Here is a 13,213-nt window from a genome sequence, read left to right as displayed (position 1 = left end):
CGCTTTTAGTTTGTGTCTTCCATCAGGAACCTATTGAGGTCACCAAGTTTGATGGCTCATATTTCAAAATTTACTTTGAATTTTTTCAAGTGGTTAAAATGTCTGATAGCTCAGATAAAACTGTATAAAATAAGATCAACCTGTAAAAATTCAGGTGACCCCCCTATGCCCTTAATCTTAATATTTATTGTCATTTTAACAACTTTTTCAAAAATAACTTGTTTAAATCTTTTTTAAACTCTCCATTATAAAGAATTAAAAAAGCAAAGAACAAAAAAGTAATCCTACCATATTCTGTTTTTATTCATGTCTTTTTTTTTATGAATACTTTTGGATGATTACATTACTAAAAGAACTAGCTGGAGTTACTAAATAATAACCTTTATGAGTTTCAAACTTTTAATTAAATGTTTTAATTACTTTTTTTCCTGTAAGTTCTTTTATTTTGTATATATGTTGACCAGAGAATGAAATATATAATCTTGCATCTTTAACAAATCAAACAGTTTTGTTGGAAACCCAGCTCTTTATATTTAAGTTAGTAATAGCAATCAATGATTACATTACTAAAAGAACTAGCTGGAGTTACTAAACAATAACCTTTATGAGTTTCAAACTTTTAATTATATGTTTTAAATACTTTTTTTCCTGTAAGTTCTTTTATTTTGTACATGTGTTGACCACAGAATGAAATATATGATCTTGCATCTTTAAAAAATCAAACAGTTTTGTTGGAAACCCAGCTCTTTATAATTAAGTTAGTAATAGTAATAATTAAACAATCAAATTTGATATCCTAATATTTCCGTATACTTTCTATTCTGAAAATTAAAAGTTACCATTTGTGCATACTTACAATAAATTAAAGCCAAAGAAAACAAAAGTCAAGATAATTAAAAGTTTAAATAAGGTTGAAAACTATTATTTATAATAACAAAAAAAATAAGCCTTTTACAGAGTTTGAGATAAAAATTTGTGGACCAATAATGTAAGGGGTCCTAACAATGGCTTCCAAAACTCTCTGTGTTGAACTTGTAAGGTAAAAAACCAGTGGTTGACACATATAAAAAAAATATTACCACAAAAACTTAAGGAAAAAAAGTAATATCAATTTAAAAGTAGAATCGAAAAATTTATTTAATTATATCAGAGCAGCAAGTATATCAAAGCTAAAAAGTTTTTGAATTGCACAAACTAGTAGGTTTTACAAATAATTGGCCTTCAACATGATTTTAGTTTTTAAAAATTATTCATATATTATTTCTAAGTGTTCGGTTACTAAGCTTCACCATGAAAGATTTTCTTTTTTTCTAGTTTGTATACATATTGACTTAAAAGTACGAGCATAAAGTTAATTTTATAGGAAAATTTATTAATTTTCCAAAAAACATAAAACTTTAATGTCAATTATTTTCCTTATCTTAAAAGCTATCTAAAATTTTTTTTTTAATTTTAGAGAACGCACCTTTGCCTTTAATTTAAAAAAAATTATTTAATTTGGGGTTGGAATTATTTCATGGGGTCCCTCCAAAAATAAAGGTTTTTTTTCGTTTTTTTTCATCAAATGGTATTAGAACCAAAAATAAATATTTTTTTTAAATTTTTTTTTTTGATTTCCCTTAGTTTGCATGTTATCAAAACTCTTAAATAGTTATTTTATAAATAATGTTAATATCTTTTACGATTTGGCCCAAAATCAAAATGTAGTATATTACACTATCATTTGCCTTGGCCATTTCCTACATAAAAAATTGATAAATGGAAAAAAAAAGTTAATAAGAATGTGAATTACATCAAACTAAATTAAAATAAAATAATTTAATTAAATTTGTTGTATATTAACATTCTTATTAACTTTTTTTTCCATTTATCAATTTTTTATGTAGGAAATGGCCAAGGCAAATGATAGTGTAATATACTACATTTTGATTTTGAGCCAAATCGTAAAAGATATTAACATTATTTATAAAATAACTATTTAAGAGTTTTAATAACATGCAAACTAAGGTAAATCAAAAAAAAAAAGGTTTTACACACGAATCGGGGCACACGCTTTTTAGCATTATTTGCAGGAACTTTTTTTCTATTTTATAAGATATGCAATATACATTTACTAACAGGTCCAAATTTCTGTGATTTCAAAAAGTAAAGACGTCGTAAGGTACGCACCCGCGTAAGGTACGAACTATTAATAAATAATAAATAAATTAATTGGTTTAAGATTTTTTTTTTTAAAGGTAGAAAGATACTTATTAAAAACTTTTTGCAGGTATTATCAGAGACGAAGACAAGCTCTTTAAAGCAAAGATAGAAAACTGTAACTGCTAGTGACATTTCAACTACGTTTGACATTTTTACTATATCAAAAGTTTATCGTCAAATAAATAAATGTTATTACTTCCATTAAACATGTATTTTATTAAAAGCAAATAAAATCAAAATATTATAATAATAAGTTTAAATTAGTTTAAGATAAGATTTTTTTTTATTTATCAGTAGACAAAAATGCAAATATTTAAAGAAATGAAACTCTAAAATTTATCAAACTTAAATAAAAAATAATAACTTTAAAGTTTAAACTACAGACCATTTTTTAAATAAATAAAGAACTTGAATTTAATTTTCAAATTTGACAGAAAAAAACTTTGATTAAAGCGGTACAAGTTTAACTAAACAACTATAATACAACAACTGATCTAATATATAAACATAAGTTTATTTAACATAAGTATTTTAAAAATTAACACAAAATGTGTTTAGTTGTTGTTTTTTGTTTTTACATAGTTAAGGTATTACAATTTTAACCACTGAATCGTAAAACAAGTGAAATTAAACAATAATATATAGCATAAATTGTTTAGAATTATTTTAATAGGTTTAACATATGTTTTAAACCAGAAAACAGTAAACTTAAACATATTTAACTGTACATCTGTATCAAGAGTTCAAGACTTCAGTCGGGGTACACATACTTAACTGTAATCAAACAATATATACACCTATTTGGGCACGACTGTTTTTTTAACTCTTATTTTGATTTTAATGTTGTTAGAAAAGTTTTGGTATACATTTTGTTTGTAATTTACTAAGTAAATATAGTATTCAGAATTTTTGTTTGTGTTATCCTTTAAAGATAAAATAAAATATTTTATTATACTGTAATATAGGGGTGAGCAACGTACGGCCCGCAAGCTGGATCCGGCCCGCAGAGTAAAAATGACCGGCCCCGACCGTTTTTAAACTTAATTAGAAACAAAGCAAACGAAATAAGAAACAGAATTAAACAAAAACTTTGAGTAGTATCCTTACTATAAAAATATAGTATATTTGTTATACTTAATTAATTTTGATAATTAATTTCAAGTTGTTTTTATATATATTTTAAAAATGGCCTGTTGTTTAAACTTAGTTAATTAAAACTTAAAAAGTTTGATAAATTTTAGTGTTCAATTTATTTTGGATAGTTGCGTTCTTATTTTTATGTACTGATAATAATGATTTTTTTTAATAGTTCTAGTACAAGTTTGACTAAACTTTGGTTTCACTAAATATATTACTAAACTTTTTTTTTTTTAATTTATTTGGTTTAAGTTAATTACATGTTTTATAAAAATAACGATAAAGTTTTGATATAGTAAAAATGTCAAACGTAGTTGAAATGTCACTAGTAGTTACAGTTTTCTATCTTTGCTTTAAAGAGCTTGTCTTCGTCTCTGACAATACCTGCAAAAAGTTTTTAAATGTTAAGTTTTTTATAAGTATCTTAAACCATTTATGAAAAAAGAAATTTTTTTTTAATAGTGCGTACTGCGTACCTTACGCGGGTGCGTACTTCTCAAAGTGCGTACCTTACGACGTCTTTACTTTTTGAAATCACAGAAATTTGGACCTGTTAGTAAATGTTTGTTGCATATCTTATAAAATAGAAAAAAAGTTCCTGCAAATAATGCTAAAAAGCGTGTGCCCCGATTCGTGTGTAAAACCAAAAAAAATTAAAAAAAAATATATATTTTTGGTTCTAATACCATTTGATGAAAAAAAACGAAAAAAAAACTTTATTTTTGGAGGGACCCCATGAAATAATTCCAACCCCAAATTAAATAATTTTTTTTTAAATTAAAGGCAAAGGTGCGTTCTCTAAAATAAAAATAAAAATTTTAGATAGGTTTTAAGATAAGGAAAATAATTGACATTAAAGTTTTATGTTTTTTGGAAAATTAATAAATTTTCCTATAAAATTAACCTTATGCTCGTCTTAAAAGTATGTTATTCCTATTTTTTAAACTTAAACTAAAGACGATCTTTTATGTTAGGGAATTCACCATAGCTGAAGAAAAGTAGAATTTTTGACCTTATTAAAAAAATGTGCAATGTGCATTATTTCTTAATAATAGTCTAAATCAGGGTGTCCCAAAGTGGGCAATTTCAGAAAATTTAGGGGGCCATAAGCTATAAAAGGGGGACGAGAGTAATAAGGAAGCCATAGGGGGTCATAAGGCTAGAATTAAAAATTTACACTGGTTGTTCTAAAGGTGGTGACAAAAAACAAAAAAAGTCAAAAGTTTTCGTCGTATTTAAGTGTAGTTTTAGAACTTATACTAAATATTTAGGAAAATAGGAAAATTTAGAAAATTAGGTGGCCATAAGCTGTAAAAATGGAAGCTTTTCAAATACCAAAATCATACAATTTTATGGAAAGTAAAGTAGAAGCGCAGTGGGTTTCAGGTTAGGTAAAATTCCCTTTTTATATTGTTTACAAAATTTTGATATTTATATCCATGTTTACAAACTTATATTCAAATTGTATCTTTACCAGGGCCTAAATTGAAGATGAAAATTTAATAATGTAGTTTATCAAACGATAAAAAAAACGCACAAATTTTTGGTCCTAAGACGTGTTATACGATACAAAAAACCTTTCAATTATTAAGTCTTGCACGACGGATATCTTTTGTAAAATATAACAATTATTATATAACTGTAATTATTATAATAATTATTATTATAAATTATATAACAATATATAATTAATAATAAATAATATAAAAATTATAGAAATTATTATAATAAATAAAATATATAATAATTATTATATAACTGTAACTATTATACATTATAATAATATGCAAAATAAATTTAAAAAAATAAATTGATATATTAAACATTTAATTGCATTAATAGTTTTTAAAATATTGCATTTTAATGACTATAATAGAACGAAAATTAAATATCTCAGTTTAATTTATTTTATTAAAACTTTAGCGGCATGCAACATTAAAACGTAAAATTAAATTAAAATATTGCAATCTATATTATACAGTTTAAATTTAATTTGCTTATAATATAATATTAAAATATATAAAAGAAATATACAAATTAAAGTATCTTTAAAAAAATATTTAATTGATATTTTTTTTTAATTATTAAAATTTTACCATTTTTATATATGCGAATTAAATTTATAGTTTTAGAGAAATTTATTAAAATTTTAGCTGCTTAATTCATTATTATATTAGATTAAATTAAAATATTTCACTTTATATTTAATTTACTTATAATACAATACTAATATATGTAAAAGAAATATACAAATTAAAGTAACTTTAAAATATATCTAATTGACTTCTTTTTTTAATTATTTTAATTTTACAGTTTTTTTATGATGCGATTTAAATTTATATTTTTAGAGAAATATATTAAAACTTTAGCTGCATAATACATACATTATATATTTGATTAAATTGAATTATTTCAGTTCAAATTTTATTTACTTATATTATAATACTAATATATATAAAAAAAATATACAAATTAAAGTATCTATAAAATGTATTTAATTGAATTTTTTTTTAAGTTTAAAAAAATTATACTACTTTTATGTAATGCGATTTAAATTTATAGTTTTAGAGAAATACATTAAAACTTCAGCTGCATAATACATTATATATTTGATTAAATTAAAATATTTCAGTTCAAATTTAATTTACTTACAATATAATATTAATATGTATAAAAGATAAATATTAATTTCAATTTTAACTAGGGTACACCTTAATGAACAACTTACCATAAAAATAACAAATCAAAAATTGAAACAACTTCCAATTAAAAACTCAGTACAACTTTTCTAATTTTATTAAGAAAACAAAGTTTTTCACGTTTGAACTCAATCAAACGAAATCATCAGTTAAAAAAGTTCTGTAGTTTTTTTAATATAAACATGCAAGAAGGCATTACGCTAAACTATTCATAAAAATATAAACCGTCAACCTTTGGTACAATATACTTTTACAAAATATATTTTATTGAAGTATATTAAAGGGGATAACATATACAAAGTACAATTAATACTATCGAAAAAATAAAGCTTAAAATATGTTTTTTAAAATTAAGTTCATAAAAGTCTTCACATGTAAAAAGATTACTTGAATGAAACTTAAACAACATTATTTAATGTATGATTCAATCTGGTACATTTACGGTGAATATATATTTACGTATTATACAATTTATGTCACATAAATCTTTAACTTTAAGTACACTATGTTTTAACCAAACTATATTTTGTTCAAGTTCTTTAAACATGACCACATTTATAAAAACAGTTAATATTATCAAAATTTTTGTTGTTGATGTTTCAGATAATTTCAAATGTTTTTTAATTCGATCACTACTTATAAACTAAGTAAAACAAAAAGATTTCAAATTTTTTATAAAAATTTTATCTTTTAAAGTTTTATTTAAATTTCATGTTTTAAACCGAATTTATAATTATTAATTAAAATAAGGCATTATTGATTTTAAAAGTTGTTCACAAAAGGATAATAAATATAAACTAACTTATATTATTTGTATATTTAATAAAATATACTCATTTAAACTGCTTTATATAAACAGGGTTGCCACTCGTTTGAAAAAAAAATTTCCAGATTTTTCAAGTTTCTTCCAGGTTTTTAAAAGTACAGATTGTTGGGTCTATTTTTAGCTTTAAGTCAATTTCTATATAAGAAACTGTGTTTAATAGTACAAAAATATTGAAAACATATTGTTAAGTTACTTTAAATGTGTTTTTTAATAAAATTTTTTTTTGATGACGACAAAAAATCATATTTATATGATAGATTTTTCGTGCCAAACCGAAATTTTGCTACTGAAATTATTAAAAATTCCAGGTTTTTCCAGGTTTTTTGATAAAAATTCCAGGTTTTTCTAAATTATTTTTGCCTAAATTGTCGAATTCTAGGTTTTTCCAGGTAAAGTGGCAACCCTGTATAAATATTTTTTAATTGCAATATATTATAAAACATATGCTAATATATCTAGTCAAAAAAATTAAAAAAATTGAATTAAATTTATATTTATTATAACAAGTCATTATTGATATTAAAAAATGTTCTCAAAATAACAATTTGACGTAAACTAATTTACGTTATTTGCTTATCAAATTTAAAATGTATGTTTAATATGCGTTGTATAATAATATTATATTGTTCTTTTCGTATTAACTTAAAGTGCAATATTGAGTTTTATTGCAATATGTTAATAGCAATACGATTATAAAACATTTGCAATTAAATATATATTAGTTACATAAAATTGTATATTTTTTTTGTATATAAATATTATGTTATTAGTATATTTTGTTTAAATTTTAACATTTTAGTATAATTAATTAGATAAAAAAACTTAACTTTCGTTCTATTTAAAGTGACAGAATTGAAACATGTTGTAAAAATTACGGGCAATTTAATTTTTAATATAAGAACTTTAAATTGTATATTCTTTTACATGTTAATGTAATATAAAATATATTATACTAATATGTAAACTTTAATTTTAAATTTATGATTGGTATATAAATAATTTGAATATGAATTTGAAAAATTGAATATCAATATCAAAATTTAATATGTAACTATAAATTCTCCTTTGAAAAAGTTTTGATATTAAAAAAGCGTTTTTCTCTTAAGATGGCCATAAGATAGGGGTGGGAGAAGGCTAATTTCGGCTTAATATTGGTCAAAATCATTAATAGTTCAGGAAATATTACCAATATTTTATATTTAATGTAACTAAATTGTTTAACAAAATTAATACGCTAAAATCTTAATTATAGTTTACTTACCACATGTGATGATGTGACAAAACAGAGTGCTTGTATTCAAAAAATATTTTACACAAAAGATAAGTTATGAACACAATGCAGCCTGAATTATCATGTAATAGTGTAACGGTAATCTAACTTAAAATTCCTTAGGATTAATTTTATTTTTATACTTACAAAATATAAATTTTTATACATTTTAATTATGATTGAAAATATATCAAATATAATTTCAGCTTGATATTAGTTCAACATCATCCTAGGTAATTAATTACTAATATTATAGTTTATAATCAATATAATTAATTCTGGTTATGGTTAACTTTAGGTGAGCACCAATACAAAATTGAAAATATAATACATTCAATTTAATATAATATAATACAATGTCTAATATAATACAATGTCTAATTTTGTAATAATTTTTGACTAAAATAATGATACTTTGTTTCAAACAATTTATATAAATACATAGAATGAAAACTAAAATAAAATATTATAGACTTAAATATTTGACCAATTTTTTTTAACAATATCATAATCAATATAAATTATGTATTGATATAATCATTTTATATTGTAAAAAATAAGCAATTAAAAATTTAAGTTTATTAGTTTATGATATATAAGTTTAATTTTATTCATGTATTTCTAAAAGATTAGTTTATAGCCTAAAATTGTGACTAAATAAGACATATATATAGACAGACTTAAATATTTGACCAATTTTTTTTAACAATATCATAATCAATATAAATTATGTATTGATATAATCATTTTATATTGTAAAAAATAAGCAATTAAAAATTTAAGTTTATTAGTTCATGATATATAAGTTTAATTTTATTCATGTATTTCTAAAAGATTAGTTTATAGCCTAAAATTGTGACTAAATAAGACATCAAATGTATTATAACTTCAGTTTGATATTGGTGTTCATCTAAAGTTAACCATAACCTTAAATCTTCCTATGTATTTATATAGCTTGTTTAAAACAAAGTACCTTTTAATATTAAACATATAAGTCTAAAATTTTTAATTTTTAGCTTGAAATTATGGTAAAAAGATATTGATTATTATTGAATTTCAGTTAAATATTGGTGCAACATAGTACTAGGCTAGGTAAATACTGGAAAATTTCCTAAAAAATTGATCTGTAACAAAACACTTTGAAAATAGTTACTCTGACCTGCAACAGTGTTACAAAAGTTTCTGTGAAAATTATTATTGATGTGTGGTCTGATGGCATAGGGGCCGTAATGACAACTTTAAAACTCTCTGAGTTGAACTGGAAAATTGAAACCTAGTGGTTGACACATATACAATAAAAAAATTTGTAATATCTAATCTATTCAGAGAATTAAAGTGATTTTCAACTAATATCCAAAAAAATGTATATAACATTTGGTTATGCTCTTCAGGTCAGCACCAATATCAAAATGAAAATACAATCCATTTGATGTGATATTTATTAACCATAGTTTTAGGCTAAAAAAACAATTCTTTGTTTTAAACAAGCTATATAAATAAATAAAAAGAACTAGACTAATATATTATATACTAAAATATTCAATCAATTAAATTTTACAGTATCATAATCAATATGAATTATTGAATTGATATAAATTAATTGTAATAATTAATTATAATAAATTGTAAAATAAAAACAATTAAATACTTTAGTTAATTAGTTTATGATATATAGATTAATTTTATTCATATATTTACAAAAGATAAATTTTTATCCAAAAATTATGATTATATAAATAAGACATCAAGTGTATTATAATTTCAGCTTGATATTGATAGTCTACATAAATTCTTGTATTAAAATAATCATTTAATACTGTAAATTAAAAGCGATTAAACATTTAAGTTTTATTGGTTTAAGATGAATATGCTTAATTTTGTTTATTACTTTGCCTTAAATCATGCTTAAAAAACACATTGAATATAATAAAATTTCAGATTGATATTGGTGAAATATCATTCTTGGTAATTACCAAACTGCAAATTAAAACCTAGTGGTTGACACATATACAAAAAATTATTTAATTGTATCCTATTTCGAATTTGAAACAATTTTGTGTATGTAAGTGATAATTTAGAACACTTACATATGACTTATAGTAATATTACTATAATATTAGTAATAGTAAACATCACCATAACAGATAAAAAATTAGTGAAAACTAAACACAATATTTAAAACTCTTGTGTATAGCTATTTGTTTCTTATTTCTGTTTTTTGTTAATTTCTAATTATTTGAATTTTGAGCACCTTTCTCTAGCTTGCATTTTTTCAACTGAAAGCGCAGTGTATTACTGACTAAAACTAAAAACAGACTGCGGGTACCCTTTAGTTGCCGTATTTTATCTACTCAGGTGATTTTAAAATGTTAACAAATACAAATATATATTTGTAAATTGCATACAGTTATACTTATGAGTATTTTACAAACTATTGTTTTACAATCTCTTTCTCTTACCTCTCTTGTGTCCTCTTATGTAAGAATAATATAAATATAAGCACAAACATGTTTACATAAATTTATTTAAAATCTAAATCTCTTTAGTTATGCTAAAATAAGAACCTATTACAAGGCTATACTTAATATTACAAGCTAAAACCTTAAATATAATAAGTATTCCCATTTCGTTAATATATTGATAATATCAATATATTAACGAAATGGGAATACTTATTATTATTGATATGAAGTAATTAATATTACGTTATGATGTAACAAACGTAACGTCACAAATCATGACGTAACATTTCACCTATTATGACGTAATGATTCTTGTGTTCCGATTTTACACTATGACATAACAAATAATGTATTATGACGTGACAAAAGAAGTTAATTGCCATTGACTGGATCAAAGAGGACGAAAATTGTTAAGAGGAAATGAAAGAAATTAATTAGTTTAAATTGAGGATTATATAAAATAGATGGAAGATTTTTGGAGTTATACAATGAGACTAAAATTAGGCTACAAATAAATATAAATATTTAAAAAAAAAATTTCCATTTCATTAAATTTGAGCTTAGTAAAAGTTGATAACAAAACTAATATATTTTCTAAGGGTAAAAGTCAAACCCTATCCTATAGATTTTTTAAATTAAAGACAAAGGACCATTCTCTAGAATAAAAAAAAGTTTTTGTTTAGCTATTCAGTAAAGGAAAATAATTGGGTCTAAAGTTTAAACATTTTTTAAAAATTCTAGAAAAACTTTACCAAGCTAAATTCACACTCGTGTTATATAAGGAGGCGAAACAGATTAAAATATTTGACAACTATTTATATGTTGTATGTTATATGTTATAAATGGTAATATGTTATATAATTAACTTGGCCGAATGGATTTCAGATTTATATAATGAAGCTAGTAATTAATAATATCTTATATATTAATTTAGGCTAAATAGATTTCAGAAATGTCTAATAAGGCTAAGTAATTGAAAAAATTGTAATGTGTTTTAATTGTTTTTTGGTAACTAGATTTGGCTAAATGGATTTCAGAGTTCTATAATGAGACTGAACAGTTTATTTGTCATATAAAAACAGATATAACAATTTTAAAAAATTCAATAAAAATATCATGACCAAAACCTTTTATTTTTTTATAATTTGAAATAAAAACTAATTTTTTTAAATCTTATGTGACACATTTTTAGTGTTTTAATGGATGTTTTCTGAACAAAATGTTTATCTTAAGAACGTAAAAATAAATTGTATTGAAAAATGCAGGAGGTAATGGATTATTAATGGCTTTAATTTTTACCTTTCTTAGTTTTCTTCCCCATAAGCAACCTATGGTACTCTCTGACTTTAACCAGTTGTATCTACAAAAGTTTTTTTTGAATATTAAAATTTTGTAAAAATAAATTGTTGGCTTGATTGTAAGTAAGACCAAGGTGTATAAAACGTGATTCATCCAACCATGCCCTCATTGCAAACAATGCGATTTTAGAAGAATCATTTTTCTAGCTGCTAAAAAATTTGGACAGGTGTCAGAAATTTACGAAAGGACACCTTTAAACGGCCGAATGATAAAAACTTAGCACGGGTTAAAACTTTTTTTACACTATTGCTGTTGCCCCTAATCCTTACCCTTGGTTGATAATAATAATGTTGTTATTATTAAAAGTGAACCTTTGTCCAAAAGTGTCTTATATAAAAACTGGCCCGTCTCAGTAAAGTTCGGTTTGGCTCACAGTAAAAGTTGGTAAAATGTTTTACTTTATTTTACCATTGAAATTTCCAAAAAAATTGTGACAAAATTCCACTACCTAGCAAAATTTTTTATATGAAACTGAAGTAAATCATCAAAAAAAAACTTTCTAGTATATCTTTTTATAAAGATGTCAATATAATTTCACTTTCTTATTTAGCTTGATGTACAGACAACTGAATAACACCTTTTTTTATTAATTCAATTTAAATTTATCTCCTCCTTAGTTTTTAAAGTAGTTCACTTTGAATTTTTAGAAATTATTCTTTTTAATTATACAATTAACTTGTTTAAAGCAGAATTTTGAAAAAATAAATTATGACCAAAACAATTAAAGAAATTTTTTCTGGATTATAATTTTAAAAATTTGAATAACAGATTAAAATATTGTTTACTAAAAGTTAGATTTTTGGTGAAAAAATATTTTTTTCAATTTAGTTTGCTCCTTGCATTAATAAACTATTGAACTCTCTAACTCTGATCAAATACATCACATAAGTTACTTTGAATTTTAAGAAGCAGTAAAAAGTAGCTGATTTAATTATGTAAAAATTGGAATAATTTACAAAATTATTATTACCCTCCCTATTACCATAATAAACAGTTTGCTATTTTCAGTCATACTAATTAACACTACATAATTACTCCTAAAGGGCAATAATGCCCACATTAGAAAAATCAGTCTAAGTTGAGAAATCTCAGTCTAAATTTGAAATTATTTTAAGTCAATACCCTGTTGGATTAAGTTTAAATATAAAGATGTTAACTTATTAGTCTAAAGTAGTTAAATTTTCATAACTATTTGTTTAGTACAGGTTGCCTGAAAAAACTTGAGTTTTTAATAATTTTGCATTTAACATATGGAAAT

This window comes from Thalia democratica, chromosome 2 (genome assembly GCF_965202585.1).
Source record: "Thalia democratica chromosome 2, ktThaDemo2.hap1.1, whole genome shotgun sequence".
NCBI lineage: Eukaryota > Metazoa > Chordata > Thaliacea > Salpida > Salpidae > Thalia > Thalia democratica.
Note: the sequence above shows the minus strand (reverse complement) of the source record.